The 13,473-nt window shown below is 46.9% G+C and overlaps 1 long non-coding RNA gene across 1 annotated transcript; it reads right to left on the bottom strand.

The window, feature by feature from the left end:
• Positions 1 to 1,510: 1,510 nt before the first annotated feature.
• On the bottom strand, positions 1,511 to 4,081 carry LOC122364186. The gene is made up of 2 exons (XR_006253506.1): positions 3,437 to 4,081; positions 1,511 to 2,593 (listed from the first exon to the last, which is right to left on the bottom strand). It is a non-coding gene; the product is annotated as an uncharacterized LOC122364186 (long non-coding RNA).
• Positions 4,082 to 13,473: the final 9,392 nt, after the last annotated feature.

The raw sequence follows: 13,473 nt of genomic DNA on the forward strand, positions 1-13,473 counted from the left end.
GTCCAGCCTGCGCGCTCCGCCGCGCGCCGCGGGCCCGGCTCGCCGGGACGTCCGGCAACCGGGCTTAAAAGTTCGGCGTTTGAGGCGCGGCGGGGGGCACCGTCTCTGTGCCCTGCTCCGGGTCCCCGCCGCCTGCGGTCTCTTCTGCTGCCGCCACTGAGGGGAGCGGCTCTTCTTTGAAGACGGCATCGGTCGACGGTGATGCTGGCGGGCCGGTGGCGCGTGCCCCGTCGGCAGCGCGCCTCGGGAGGACGCTGGTGACGACGAATCTTCATCGCCGTCGGCACCGGTCGCGAGCGAGTCGCTGTTTAGTTGGCCTGCTACAGACTTTGCTGTGCCAAAAAGTGCGACTGTGGCCAGACTGGTATACGATTTGTCAGTGCTTACGCCCCTCTTGCCGCGCCGGCCGTGCTCTTTGCCGTCTATTGAGGATGCGTTAGAGTTATCGTTTTGGGGTTTTATACCGGTATCAAGATTGATTTAAAAGATGGATTTCATCACATTCCTCGCGCACGTTCCACACGTCCTTTTGGTGTTTTGTATGATGGTAAAACGTGCTTATACCTTTTCTCTGTTACCAATGGGCCCTATTAGGTACTGCATCTCCTGCATTATTAGGTAGAGATGCAGTACCATTATTAGGTACTGCATTATTAGGTACTGAAGGAGATGCAGTTAGGTACTGCATCTCCTTCGGAGATGCAGTACCTAACAGATGCTTTCAGTGAACTTGTAGAGTCGAGATTTAACGTCAGGTGTTTGGCGTATTTAGATGATTTTCTTTTTATGTCCAAGGACGCTGAATGGTATCGCTGCGTTTCTGACTAGTGTTGGGTTGTGTATTAATTTCAATAAATTAGTTCTCGTTCCGTCGCATGTTTTTACGTTTCTTGGTGTGTCGATTGACTTTGGGCGTGATTCTGCGCGTGTTCAGGATAATGCCTTGTCACTATTGCGGGATGGCCGTGGTCCAAGCACAGTCGCTGTGACAGACGGTTCGATGTGTCGACCAATCATGTTGCTTCGTTTTTGGCGCCTTGTATGTTGTCCGGTCTGTCAAGACTCAGCTGGCTCAGTCTCGACTCTGGCTCTGGCTGGCTCAGTCTCAGTCTCATCAGAGAGCGAAAGGAGCTGCGCGCGCGGCTGCAGCAATTCATCGGCGGCGGCGCTGTGAACGCTGTGTCGGCGGCGCGCGAACAGGAGCTGATCGCGCTAAACGAGGACCGCCAGCAGCTTGTCCATCTGCAGCAGCTGGTGTTGCAGCTGATGGGCGGCCAGCAGCCGGCGGCGGTCGCTACCCCCCCCCCCCCCCGCCGGTCCTGTGTGCGGGGACCGCCGCGCCCGGCAGTGATGGAGGGTACTATGGCGGTGTTACATTCCTAACTGTTGTCACATATCAACTGAGAACCGTCCGGAGGCAGTTACCGCCGGCCGGCACCTACTCACCGTGGCCGTATTTTTTTATATGGAGAGAGGAGAGAGAGGAGAAAGTTGTTCAGAGAATATCAGGTTGTTAGAGAATACAGTGTATATTTATTATTTGAATCGAGCGAGTCGCGTGTTCCACGAGCGGGACTTGGAGCAAAAAGCTGGCACTGAGATACAACGAACAGAACGTGGCGTCGAGCAGGAACGCCCCCGGCTATGTACACGGTGCTGCTGGGCGCGCGACCAACAAAACACGGGAATGCATCAACATCAAAGACACACGGTACATCAAAGCCCTCCGCGCCATCGCTGGGTCCGTCGGCACCGCTAGCGCTTCTACAAAACAAGCACGCACACAGAGACGCCATTTCCAAACGCACGCATACACAGAACAAAAACGCACACGCACGTCCATTCGTTTCACTCAGTCACCCATGAACGGCTTGGGTTTCCGGACGGTCACCAGCCGGCGGGGCCGCGCCGCGGCAATAGGCGTGAGTCTCCTCGTTGAGCTTGCTGAGCGCGCTGCCACCGGAGGCGGACGGGGCGCCGCCGGCCGCGCCGTCCTTCGCGTCGCTCACCTCCACCTCGACCCCACTGTCGGAGTCCTCGGCGGCGGCGCGCCGGCGCAGCTGCTCGCAGATCTCCTCTGTGACGAAGGTGGCGCACTTGGGGTCGCGCATCAGCGGCGTGAACTCGAGCTCTGGCCGGCCCTGGTGCAGGCGCCTGGCGCAGGTAGTGCTCCGTCAGCGGCCGCGGCTGCACCACGGCAGCGCGCGATGCTCGCACAGCTCGCACTCACGCTCCACGGGAGCCGGCGCCGACTCCGGTCGCCGCCGCTTCACCGGCGTCGAGCTGGCCTGAGACGAGCCCTTTGCCGCACTGCCCGAGCCCGTGTGAGGGATGATTGTGAATTGTGATCTCGTTGTTGATTTTGATGGGCTGTCCGGTGGCGGCCGCCGCCGCAGCTGCCTTCCTACGGCCAAACGACTCCATAATCTTCTTGGCGACGACAGAGTGAGAGCTGTAGACGTCATTCTCGAACTGTTTGTATACATATGCGAATGTGGCCGTACAGACGGTGCACTTGTAGGGAAAGGTGCACCGGGTTCAGCATCACAAGGTGGTCCTTAAAGACGTGGTGCAGGAGCTTCCACTGGTACACCTGACGCACACAGAGAAAACACGTCACCGGTAAATCCCAGTTTGAAGTGAAGGAAGATGTGCATGAAATCCTAGGACCAGACAACTCGCAGGAGGGAAGTCCACAAATGACGCAACATCACTAGGTACAACCTCGTATCGCACAGCAATCTAAAATCATTAACGGTACCTAATGGTCTCCCTAATAACCAGTGTACGTGTATCTCCAACCCGAGCCGCCTCCCCCTATAAGATCAAGACTTGTACCATGTGTCCTAAGTAATAAGTTCACCTGTATCAAGTTCACCTAGCACCACTTTTCTGAAGGAAAAGTGGTTCATGTTTTAGTGCCATCTTTCATTATAGAAAGACAATGATGTTGAATGTGTTTTCTGATGAACCACAAAGTGAAAATCAGTGATTTATTGGTGCATTGTATTTAAGAATTCCTTTTGAATTATCATGAGAAGAGTTGAATACCTCCTTTTGCACTCTTTAGAAAATGAAGAGACTCACAAAATTAAAACATGATTAGAAAGAACACATCCTTAGAAATGTTTTGTGTACTAACCATATTTTTTTTCACAAAACATTTATAACTTCCACCAAACCACACAATGAGTCAGGTGAGATTATCTTACATTAGGTAAGGTTAGGTAAGGTTAGATTAGGTTGTATTATTTCTGCTTGTAGTGTACCTGACTTTTCAAGGTAGGTACATGATAATTTTAATTGCAATAATCACCTTAAAGTATATATTGGCTAGCAACCTAGATAAAGGCTAGGCCACACATGGCAATTAAATAAATATTAACAATTGTTTCATACTTTCACATCACATCGTAAGAAACATTCAGTTATTTACCTTTGGGGCTCGGGCTGGGCGGTGGGTGAAAAGTTGAGAATTCTTCTTGCCCCTCGACCACCTCCTCTCCTCACACGTCCTCGTCCTCTCCCTCGCTCACCAGGCATCTTCACCTGGAAGGTAGGCATACAGAAATGGGCCAGTCTGCAAAACGTGGCAGGTCTTGACAATATGTTGTCGGGGCACACACCACAGGTTGTGGCAGGTTTGAGGAATTTTGGGGCAGAAGCAAGGAAATCTGGGGCAGAAGTTGAAAGCTTGTCACAGCATTGATTCGTTTCGCTTCTCATACTTATTAAATGATGCACTTCATCATTATATCATTTTCATCATATTCATGAGGGGCCCTCATGAAAGGAATTGGTTTGCCCAGGTCTCGGCATTCCGCTTGGGGCAATGTTTTGCCTGTCCCAAACATCTTGTCACGGATTGAGCTCCCTGCCACACTTTGAAGACTGGGAAATTGGTGCTGGAATGGAAACACTATCAGATTCATGACAATTTTTCCAATACCATAGGTATTTGTTATTCAAATAGCCTTTGTCTCAACTTAGTCTATCACTATTCATATAAACCTGGAAATAGTCTAGCTTTTAATATCACATGCCAAAATACATGTATATATATACCTATCAGATGAATCAGAATTGGAATATATCAGATAGATAACATAACTCATTAAAACAGGCAATTCCAAAAGCGTAAACAGGACGTACATACATAACCAAAGCAAGGATCATTGTATATTTCAATTGTAACATGCGCGCCGTTTATGGCGACAAAACCCGCTTCCATATCTTATGACCTTGAAGTCTAGTGATGTGTCAACATTGTCGCTAGACATTAACCGATTGATAATTTATGATAATTGATAATTTTTTTACGCGATTCACGTGATGATAGCTTGCCAGGTGAATTCTAAAATTTCGTTTTATCCAGGGAAAAAATCATGGGCCGATCTGAGAAAACTTTTTGAAGGTGGCAGTCTTCCTTTAAAGGCTAGTGTAATAGGGATAACGTAATTGTCCAAATGCCGAAAGCCTTGTTTGCATGATGGATGCATCAATAAAATCATCGTTGTTTAGACTGGCATTTGCTTCATCCATTTTCTTTTTTACTACACTCGACGCAAATGCAGTTTCTATCCCTATGCTGCTTACCCATGTCACTGACTTCACTTTGCAGCCACAGAAGTTACCGATTTTGCCCTATTTAGGATCGCTCTGTAGCGAATATTCATTTCACAATATCCATAAATTCATCATCCGATGCAGTGGCCGCTGTTGCTGTAATCATCCTATGCTCATCCCTCCCCTAACCCTCCTGAGGACAGCAACCCTTCCCCCTCCCACTACACCCCTGTCCCCCGTGGGTGCACGTGAGAAAGGGTGCAGAGGGCACTTGAACGCCCTATTACATAGCGGGGGCTGAATGAAGCGCTGATTGCCTCATGATTATTGACGGGCGCTTAGACGCGACACAAGTTAGGCTGTTGAATCACAGCAATATTCAGACTGTGCTTTTCTTATCGCAGAACATAGACATCTGTAGTCCATGAAGGCGTACTTACGTCTATGGGCAGAAAAAAACGTACATGCTATATTGAATTATGAGGCTTAGTCTATCTTTTTGACACGTTGGTCGTAAATTTATAAGCATTACTTATGACATCATGTTATTCTTTATTGAATTCATATATTGACAGCTGCCAATCATAAAAGCTGTGGCGTAAAATATCACTGACAGGTGTCGTTGGAAATTCTATGAATATGGAATATGTTCAGAGCTGCGTTAGTATTCCGTTTGCGAATATTCTCTCGACCACCGCGTCCGCATCTGTTGTGCATGAAGTCACCCGATGACGTCGAAAGCAACGGCTCATGAGGTCCTTATTCCTTATAGGAAACCCATGCATTTCGAGCCCATGTTCCTGACCTAATACGTTTAGGTCAATACGTCTACAAACGACGATAAGTACACATTTACGAGCCATGATAAGGCATCAAATACATCAATAGGTCGGACCCATCGGCGATAAAGACTGTTGCCTTGGATAAGAGAGGATGTGTTTGGCCGCATAAACTGGAAAGATTGGCGTCAGGCTATGGTGTTATAGCTGATTCAATCAGACTTACATACTGATTTATGTCGTGTTATCGCGGCCAAATGGACACACTAAGCCCACACTTATGTTGCATTTGATCGAACATTGCAGAAGGGATTTGTTTTCCACACATCTACAGGTGTTCGCAAACGCTGTTCCGTAAAAGCGAGCTCATGTCCGATGTGTGTTTAAAAAAGTAAATTTCACTACCTTTCATTTTCTAGTTTATTTGTCTTTCAATAGCATTACTCTCATATACATATGTAAATTCCTAGTTAGACGTAACACTTAGGCATGAGTCTAATTGTGGGAGTGTGTCTAATAGTAAGGCTACTTAAAAGCAAGATTTAAAAAAGCAAAACACCTAACCTAAAAGCGCACAGATAAACGTTTTGTTTGAGGCTAATGTAGGAAAAGTTGATACAAAACGAAGAGATAATCACTAACAAAGAGTAGTGGTACCAATTCTATCCCATTATAGACTTTCCATCATGCAGTTTTCAATTTTCCCAAGCATTTTAAAGCTAAATTGTTAGAAATTCAAGTTTGTATACCATGTATTTGTTTGGAGCACGATGTTCCTTTATAGATAATTTTGTTGGGCATTTAGTATTTCATGAACCATAAATCATGACAACAAAAAGGCCAGGTAGTTCCGCAAATGAGCTATTGATGTTGCAAAATAGCCGCAACTTAGCTTGTGCGCACAACAAGGAAATCACATTGGAAGCGCATGCCTTCACGCAATTACGACACGCAACTGGTATAGGCGGCGCGTGTATCAGAAAGCGCTACCGTGTCCGCAATGGGTGTGGCGCGTCAACTCATCATAAAAACTTCACATCAGATACTCTTCAAGTCTCGAACTCCGCTACTCAAGTCCAGCGCCAGGGGTGAAAAAAAGCTCCGACTCGCCGACGCACGCAGGTGACAGCTTATGACATTTGATGAGACAGCTGGCGGCTTGTCAAATTGATAGTTGACAACGAAAAGCTATAAACAGTCATCACGTCCGCAACCCCTCACAATTCACATTCATTCCAAAGCATAATACATATCCTAATGTGAAGTCACGTTAAAATCATACCAGCAAAAATATAGCAGACGCGTCCACCAGCTTCCGACATCCCTGCTGGCCAATGAAAAAGGCCGGCCGTGTCGTGAGTATACCGGTGGGTTCGATGGGTCAGCTACAATTATGGCGCGATTCTTATAAATAGTGGCTAGTGATTTGTTGCATCACATTTAATCACAACGTAAATGACGTCATTAAATTTGTGAATTATGTTTTCCATCTGTAACAGTCCATGTAAAAGCAGTTATTTGTTACATATTTAGATTGTTTAATCCCAAAGTAATGTTTTCATGTGCTTTTTGAGCTATTTGCTAAAATACCTACTCATAAGTTTTATTTGTCAACGACTCGCGTTTTTCTAGCAAGCAGACCAAGTCAACTAAAGAATGCACGCTGTTTCTAGCAAGTAGGCAGTAGCCAGTAGGTCACATTTTGAAGTTTATCATCCTGAAGAAATCAACTAATTCAAATGGTGAATGACCCGTGCTCACGTGAATGATCGCAGCAGATCGCAAACTCTTTGTCCTGTTTGTGTGGCGGGATTGTGGCCGTTGGCGTTTTTTGATAATTTTTGTTCCACGTGGTTGTGCTCCACTGAAGATGGGAAAAGCCAGACATCGGACAGTGGACACCAACACAAACACCACGAATGATGCGAGTGGTGCCTCTGCACCTGTCTTATCTCAATCTCAGTCTGCTGCAAACATGTCATGTCAGGTAAGTCAAAGCATTTGGTTGGCTACCATTTTGCACGAAATCAAGCCGATCTTCTAGGGCGTACAGGGTAATTATTCTGCACCCCACCAGCCACATCGAATCTCTCCGGGCCGCGCCGCCCGGGCCCATGTAGCGTAGTTGGTAGCGTCTCGGATTACGGATCCGTGGGTCGTGAGTTCGCATCTCGGAGGCGACGCATGTTTATGCGATGAAGTTCGAATCAGGTTTGCATTATAAAGAGGAAAAGTGTTTAACGGTGAACATATGTTATTTGTAATACCAGCTTGATCCTGAGGTCGATAACAAGTAAAAGTGCTATATTGTTCAGCAATATCAAACAATCAGGTTACGTTTTTTTAGCTAATTGAAAATTAAATTAGCGGGGTTAACGGTGGTGATTCTATTCCCGAAAAAAAACTACAGGTGCCCGATATAGGTACTTACGATGTTATACCAATGCGTAGCGCTAGTCACAATTCCTCTGCGCAATACTCGGCCTCACAACCGACACAACGAGGTTCGATCACTAAGACTTTTCAAATTCGACTGACCAATAGAATCTTCGGGGAGCCATCGCCGGCCCCATAAACAGGCCTCGGACGTTATGGGACGGTAGGACTGAGACTCCGCCGAATCGTCATAAACCGTGGGCAAGGCAAGGCCGTATAACAGGGACAGGGGACGGCGATCCTCGCCGCTCGCCATGGGCCTAACAACCGTAGGTATCTATTGGTGTCTCGAACAAGATGAGGTTGTTGGTGCTACATACTAATCACCTACTCTCTAACCGAACCGAGTTTTAGAAGGAGCATGCTGTGGCCATTCTTATAAAGAAAAGAACGGAGGGACGCTCCGTCATTTCTGAGATTAGACGGAATTTGGTTATCATAAAAGGACGAAGACGAAAGACGGAACCCGTTAAAAGAACGAAGCCAGATTGACGCTACCCCCACCCAAAAGGACGCGTTTCCGTATCATAAAGAGACAAAGACGCCTCTGGTGACGTAAGACTTTGCGTTGTTCGTGAAAAATAACGCATCAGAAATAGCGCTGCTCTTCAGCAGCGCTTTTTTACGGCATTGATACGATATTTAGCTGGTTGCGAGAGCAACTTGTGCGAAATGTGTTTCAGGCTGCATGCTAATCGGTATGTGAACTGTATGACATTGGTCGGGATTATTTCACACGAAAATTAGTCAATTTGACATGCAGACCAAGTACAGCCCTCTGCAGACTGCGTGGTAGGTATTCTTTTTTCGACAAAACCGAGAATAACTCAAAGACTAAGTTATCGGTCGGTCGGATCTCATTGCATAAAGACGCGCCATGCTCCACTCCCTCGATTGGTTCTATCACTGAACGAATTATACAACTAGTGTAGCAACAAAATGCAAAAGTTTGTTTTGGGGGCAGATATAAACTTTCTTGTATTGTTGCCAAACCAGCTGGAAAATGTATACCAAAATAAGCTCAATCTAAGGTGCGGAGTCTCGCACGTCTTGCTGTTACGTTTTCCGAGTGGCCAATAGCATTGTATTCGCGTTATTCCCGGTTTTGTCGAAAAAAGAATACCTACCACGCAGTTTGCAGAGGGCTGTACCTATAGACCGCCACCTTATCGTTCTGCAACTATCGTTGTTTATCGGGCATACACATTAACAGGCAGGATTGGACAACTTGAGATGCAATATCCAGTAAGTGGTAGGTGTTTACTGTTTGCAACTGCCTCCCAGTAGCTCCACCCTCACCTGGCCTGCGTCCTGTGTCCTCTGGCGCCTCGACTGGTATCACAGTTGGAGGTCTGAGTCACGTGGCACTAGGACTTCTCGTTAGCACTTAAAGTTCTTGTTTGCACGCAGAGAAATTCGTGTACACTACGCCACGCTCAAGCGCTCTCGCTGGACTGTCCTCGCTGTCCCCACACATAGAAGATCCACAGGCCATTTCTTCCCCCGCTCCCCTCCCCCCTCTTTAGCGTCAGTTCGTCAAAACAACACCTGCGCCCCCCGTCTCTCTCTCTCTCTCTCTCTGCCTACTCCTTCCCTCTCTCCCTCCCTTTCATCCCGAGCCGCCGCGCGCGTTCGCCGCGCGCCGCGTCGTCCCCTAGAGCGATAAGATGCCTTATCAGTATCCCCTCCTCTTTTATCTCTACCGCTTGTCCCGAGCCGCCACGCTAACTCAGGGTGTGTGCGTTGTTCCCTTACCGCTTATTAGACATCCTATCACTGAGTAAGACAGAGGCATTACCACATTTATACGCAAAAACAATCTGTGGTGGGTCTCAGCCTAGCAGGAAAGACTACAACATATTACATACTTCGCCTATCTATATTATCCTTGATCGTAGCCAAGGCCTCTGGCCAAGACTATGTATCGTAGCAGACAACAGTCCCCGGTCCCATAAAAATTCAAATATGATCCCAAATAATTGCAGGTTCTCATTTTATTATACCCATATAGCGATCACACAGTATTTTCTTAGTCTTATTGCATTCTTTGTGACGAAATTTATAAGAAAATATTGCAGGAAATAATCCCTGTTTCATTTACTAAAGCTCTTGATCATTTAGACGAAAAACGCATCCTAGCAAAACAATGAAGGGGGAGGGGTAGAGGGACGGAACCTTTATGATAACCAAAAAGGACGGAATCGTTTAATTCATTGAGTTCTTTTTTTCCTTCCGTCCCTCCGTCCTTTTTCTTTATAAGAATGGCCTCTGAACGTCACTCGACGAGAGCCACCCGTGTTTTGAGGATTATGATTTATGATCAACCGTTGTTCCATCTCCTTTTCTGGAAAACATTCACCTAAATGGAATTTTGGATGATCATCTTGTTTGTGATGTTTCTCTTCGTGTCGAAACGACCTCAAGCCATGATTAAATAGAACGAAAATTTGCTTCCGCTTTGAACGGACAATACACTCAGCGCTCCTCTACAGCTTCTTCCTTTTATCTACGTGTCAGTCAGTAGCGGCGGAACACCTTCAATTAAAGGAAAAGGGCCACCTTCGTGAAATATGAAGATATCGTTGTTTTTCATTTTGACATTATTTTTCATTTTCTTTTTAAAACTGGTGCCAGAAGTGCACAATTCGCGAAAAAGTATTTAAAACTATTTAACATATTGGTACTATGTTGATACTCTCTACGGCACCCACTGTATGATGGCATAGCGATGACGTCACACTCAAGCCAATCAGCGTTCAGAAGACAGACTCGTCGGATTGTGTCAGATAAGCTGATTGGTTAAAGCTGAGCTGGTTGGAGCTGATTGGTAAAAAACCAAAGCCTCGCCGCGGGTGGCTGTATTGTCGGATAACATGGGTGTAACTTTGTATACTTTCGAGGTCCCATGTGGGACCCCAATGCGAACATTTGGGACCCCAATTGTCATTTTGGGACCCCAATAGTGGAGGCCCCCGAGACGCACCAGCTACTTTGCAAACGGAGGTCCGATGTTCATATAAAAGGTTCTCTGTTTAAATAGGAGGCCCCTTGGACAAATCGGAGGCCCTGTTGGACAAATAGGAGGCCCCCTGAACAAGTAGGAGACCCCCTGAACAAGTAGAAGGCCCCCGGAAAACAGGAGGCCCCCTGGAGAAATAGGAGGCTCTCTGGACAAGCAGGAGGCCTCCTGGACAAATAGGAGGCCCTAGACAAATAAGAGACCCCTAGACAAATAGTAGGCCCCATGGACAAATAGGAGGCCCCATGGACAAGTAGGAGGCCCTCTGTACAAATAGGAGGCCCCCTGCAAAAATAGGAGGCCCCTGGACAAATAGGAGGTCCTAGACCTAGACAAACAGGAGGCCCCTTTCACAAAAGGAGGCCCCCTGGACAAATAGGAGGCCATATGGACAAGTAGGAGGCCCTCTGTACAAATAGCAGGCCCCCTGCAAAAATAGGAGGCCCCCTGGACAAATAGAAGGTCCTAGACCTAGACAAACAGGAGTCCCCTTTCACAAAAGGAGGCCCCCTGGACAAATAGGAGGCCCCTTTCACAAAAGGAGGCCCCTGGACAATTAGGAGGCCCCCTGAACAAGAAGGAGGCCCCCTGGATAAAGAGGAGGCCCCCTAAAAATAGGAGCCCTCTGGATAAATAGGAGGCCGCTTGGAAAATAAGAGGCTACTTTAACCAATAGGAGGCCCCCTGGACAAATAGGAGGCCCCCTGAACACGTAGGAGGCACGCTGGACAAATAGGAGGCCTCTTGGGCAAAGAGGCCCCCTAGAAAAATAACAGGTCCCTTGGACAAATAGGAGGCCCCTGGACAAGTAGGGGACCTCTTGAACAAATAGGAGGCTCCATGGACAAGTAGGAGCTAGAGGCCCTCTGTACGAATAGGAGGCCCCCTGGACAAATAGAAGGCTCCCTTAACAAAAAGGAGTACCTTAAAAAAGGAGGCCCCGGGACAAGTAGGAGACCCTTGGACAAATAGGAGGCCCCTGCACAAATATGAGACCCCTAGTCGAATAAAAGACCCCTGGATAAATAGGAGGCCCCTGGACAAATAGGAGGCCCCTGAACACGTAGGAGGCCCTCTAGATAAAGAGGAAGCCCCCTGGAAAATAGAAGCCCCCTGGATAAATAGGGGACCTTCTGGAGAAACAGGAGGCCTCCTGGACAAATAGGAGGCCCCCTAGACAAACATGAGGCCCTCTGTAACAGTAGGAGGCTCTCTGTACGTACAAGAGACCGGCGCTCGACCTGTAGAAGCTTAGCTGTATGTACACTAGAAGGCTCTCTGTGCAAGTAGTCGAAGTAGGAGGCTCTCTGTACTGTAACTACAATTACAAATAAGAGGCCCCCTGGGCAACTTAGATGCAACACAAATCGGAGGTCACCTATAAAAAAGCGGGACTCTGTTGGAATACCTGATTTAATAAATTATTTTCCTGATATTCAAATTACTTAGGTAATCCTCGTCCGCACATGGGGGGGGGCAGTGGTTGCCACCCCCCCCCCCCGCCCTAGGTAGTTTTTTTTTCTGCTCTGCACTAAACATTTTGATTGCTAGAAGTCGGATGTTTCGTATAGCTGCTGCTCTATCCTTTTTTAGCGTCCACTGAAAATTTCAAGTTTCTGTGGTTTTTGGTTTCGGAGATATGACCTTATTCTTCAGGTAATGTCATAACCCAAATGACAAATACCCAATATCTTGCGTTGCCGTTGGGTCTTGTGAGCTTTTGACACCTTGATTTCGGCCTTTTTTGTCAGTCTTACCTCCCACCTATCATGGAACATGTTGTTCAATGATGTAGACATGCCAGGGTCAGGGTCAAGGTCAACCTAGGTCGTCTAAAAATATTGCGTTTTAGGCGAGCTGAATTTACTTTCGTGAAGTTTCTTTGACTGCATTTTTGGTAAAAGCTTCTCAGTTCATGATCTCATGTAATATGGACACATTCACAATCGGTGCACACATCAGTATACACACAGACACACACAGACATGCAAACACATGTCATTGACCTTGAGCTAACTTGACCTGAAATGACCACAGCCAGCAAAAACCTAGTCGGATAGTGTGACAAAGAGATTCTAGCCATGGCTTGGCACCACAATACGGCAGCGTTATCGGTATATGATGAGCAGCGCACGTGATATTCCAACGGGCAACGGTGACCCCAAACAGCAACATTCTTTAGTTTGACCTGACCTGGAAGGTCAATGACTGACCTGATGAGGTAAAATTGGTATCATTGGATTCGTCTCTTCCCAAAGAATCTGTTGCTCTTGACGTCATCGGTATATCTTGTAAGAAAAAATTGTGGTGATGTCGAATAAGATACCTACACAAGCAGCGGGCCAACCCATCATATACCGATGACGCTGCCGTATTGGTGCCAAGCCAGCTAGAACAGCTCTTTGTCACACTATCCGACTAATTTGCTGGCTGTGGTCATTTCACGTCAAGTTAGGTCAAGGTCAATGATATGTGTTTGTATGTCTGTGTATGTCTGTGTATGTACTGATGTGTGCACACGCACAGATCGGTTTGTGTGTCCCTATTACACTTGATTATGAACTGAGAAGCTTTTACTAAACATACAGTCAAAGAAACTTCACGAAAAATAAATTCAGCTTGCCTAAAGCGCAATAATTTTAGATGACTGTGTCAGAAGTGGTATGATTATTG

Source organism: Amphibalanus amphitrite, unplaced genomic scaffold (genome assembly GCF_019059575.1).
Source record: "Amphibalanus amphitrite isolate SeventyFive unplaced genomic scaffold, NRLGWU_Aamphi_draft 000660F_arrow, whole genome shotgun sequence".
NCBI lineage: Eukaryota > Metazoa > Arthropoda > Thecostraca > Balanomorpha > Balanidae > Amphibalanus > Amphibalanus amphitrite.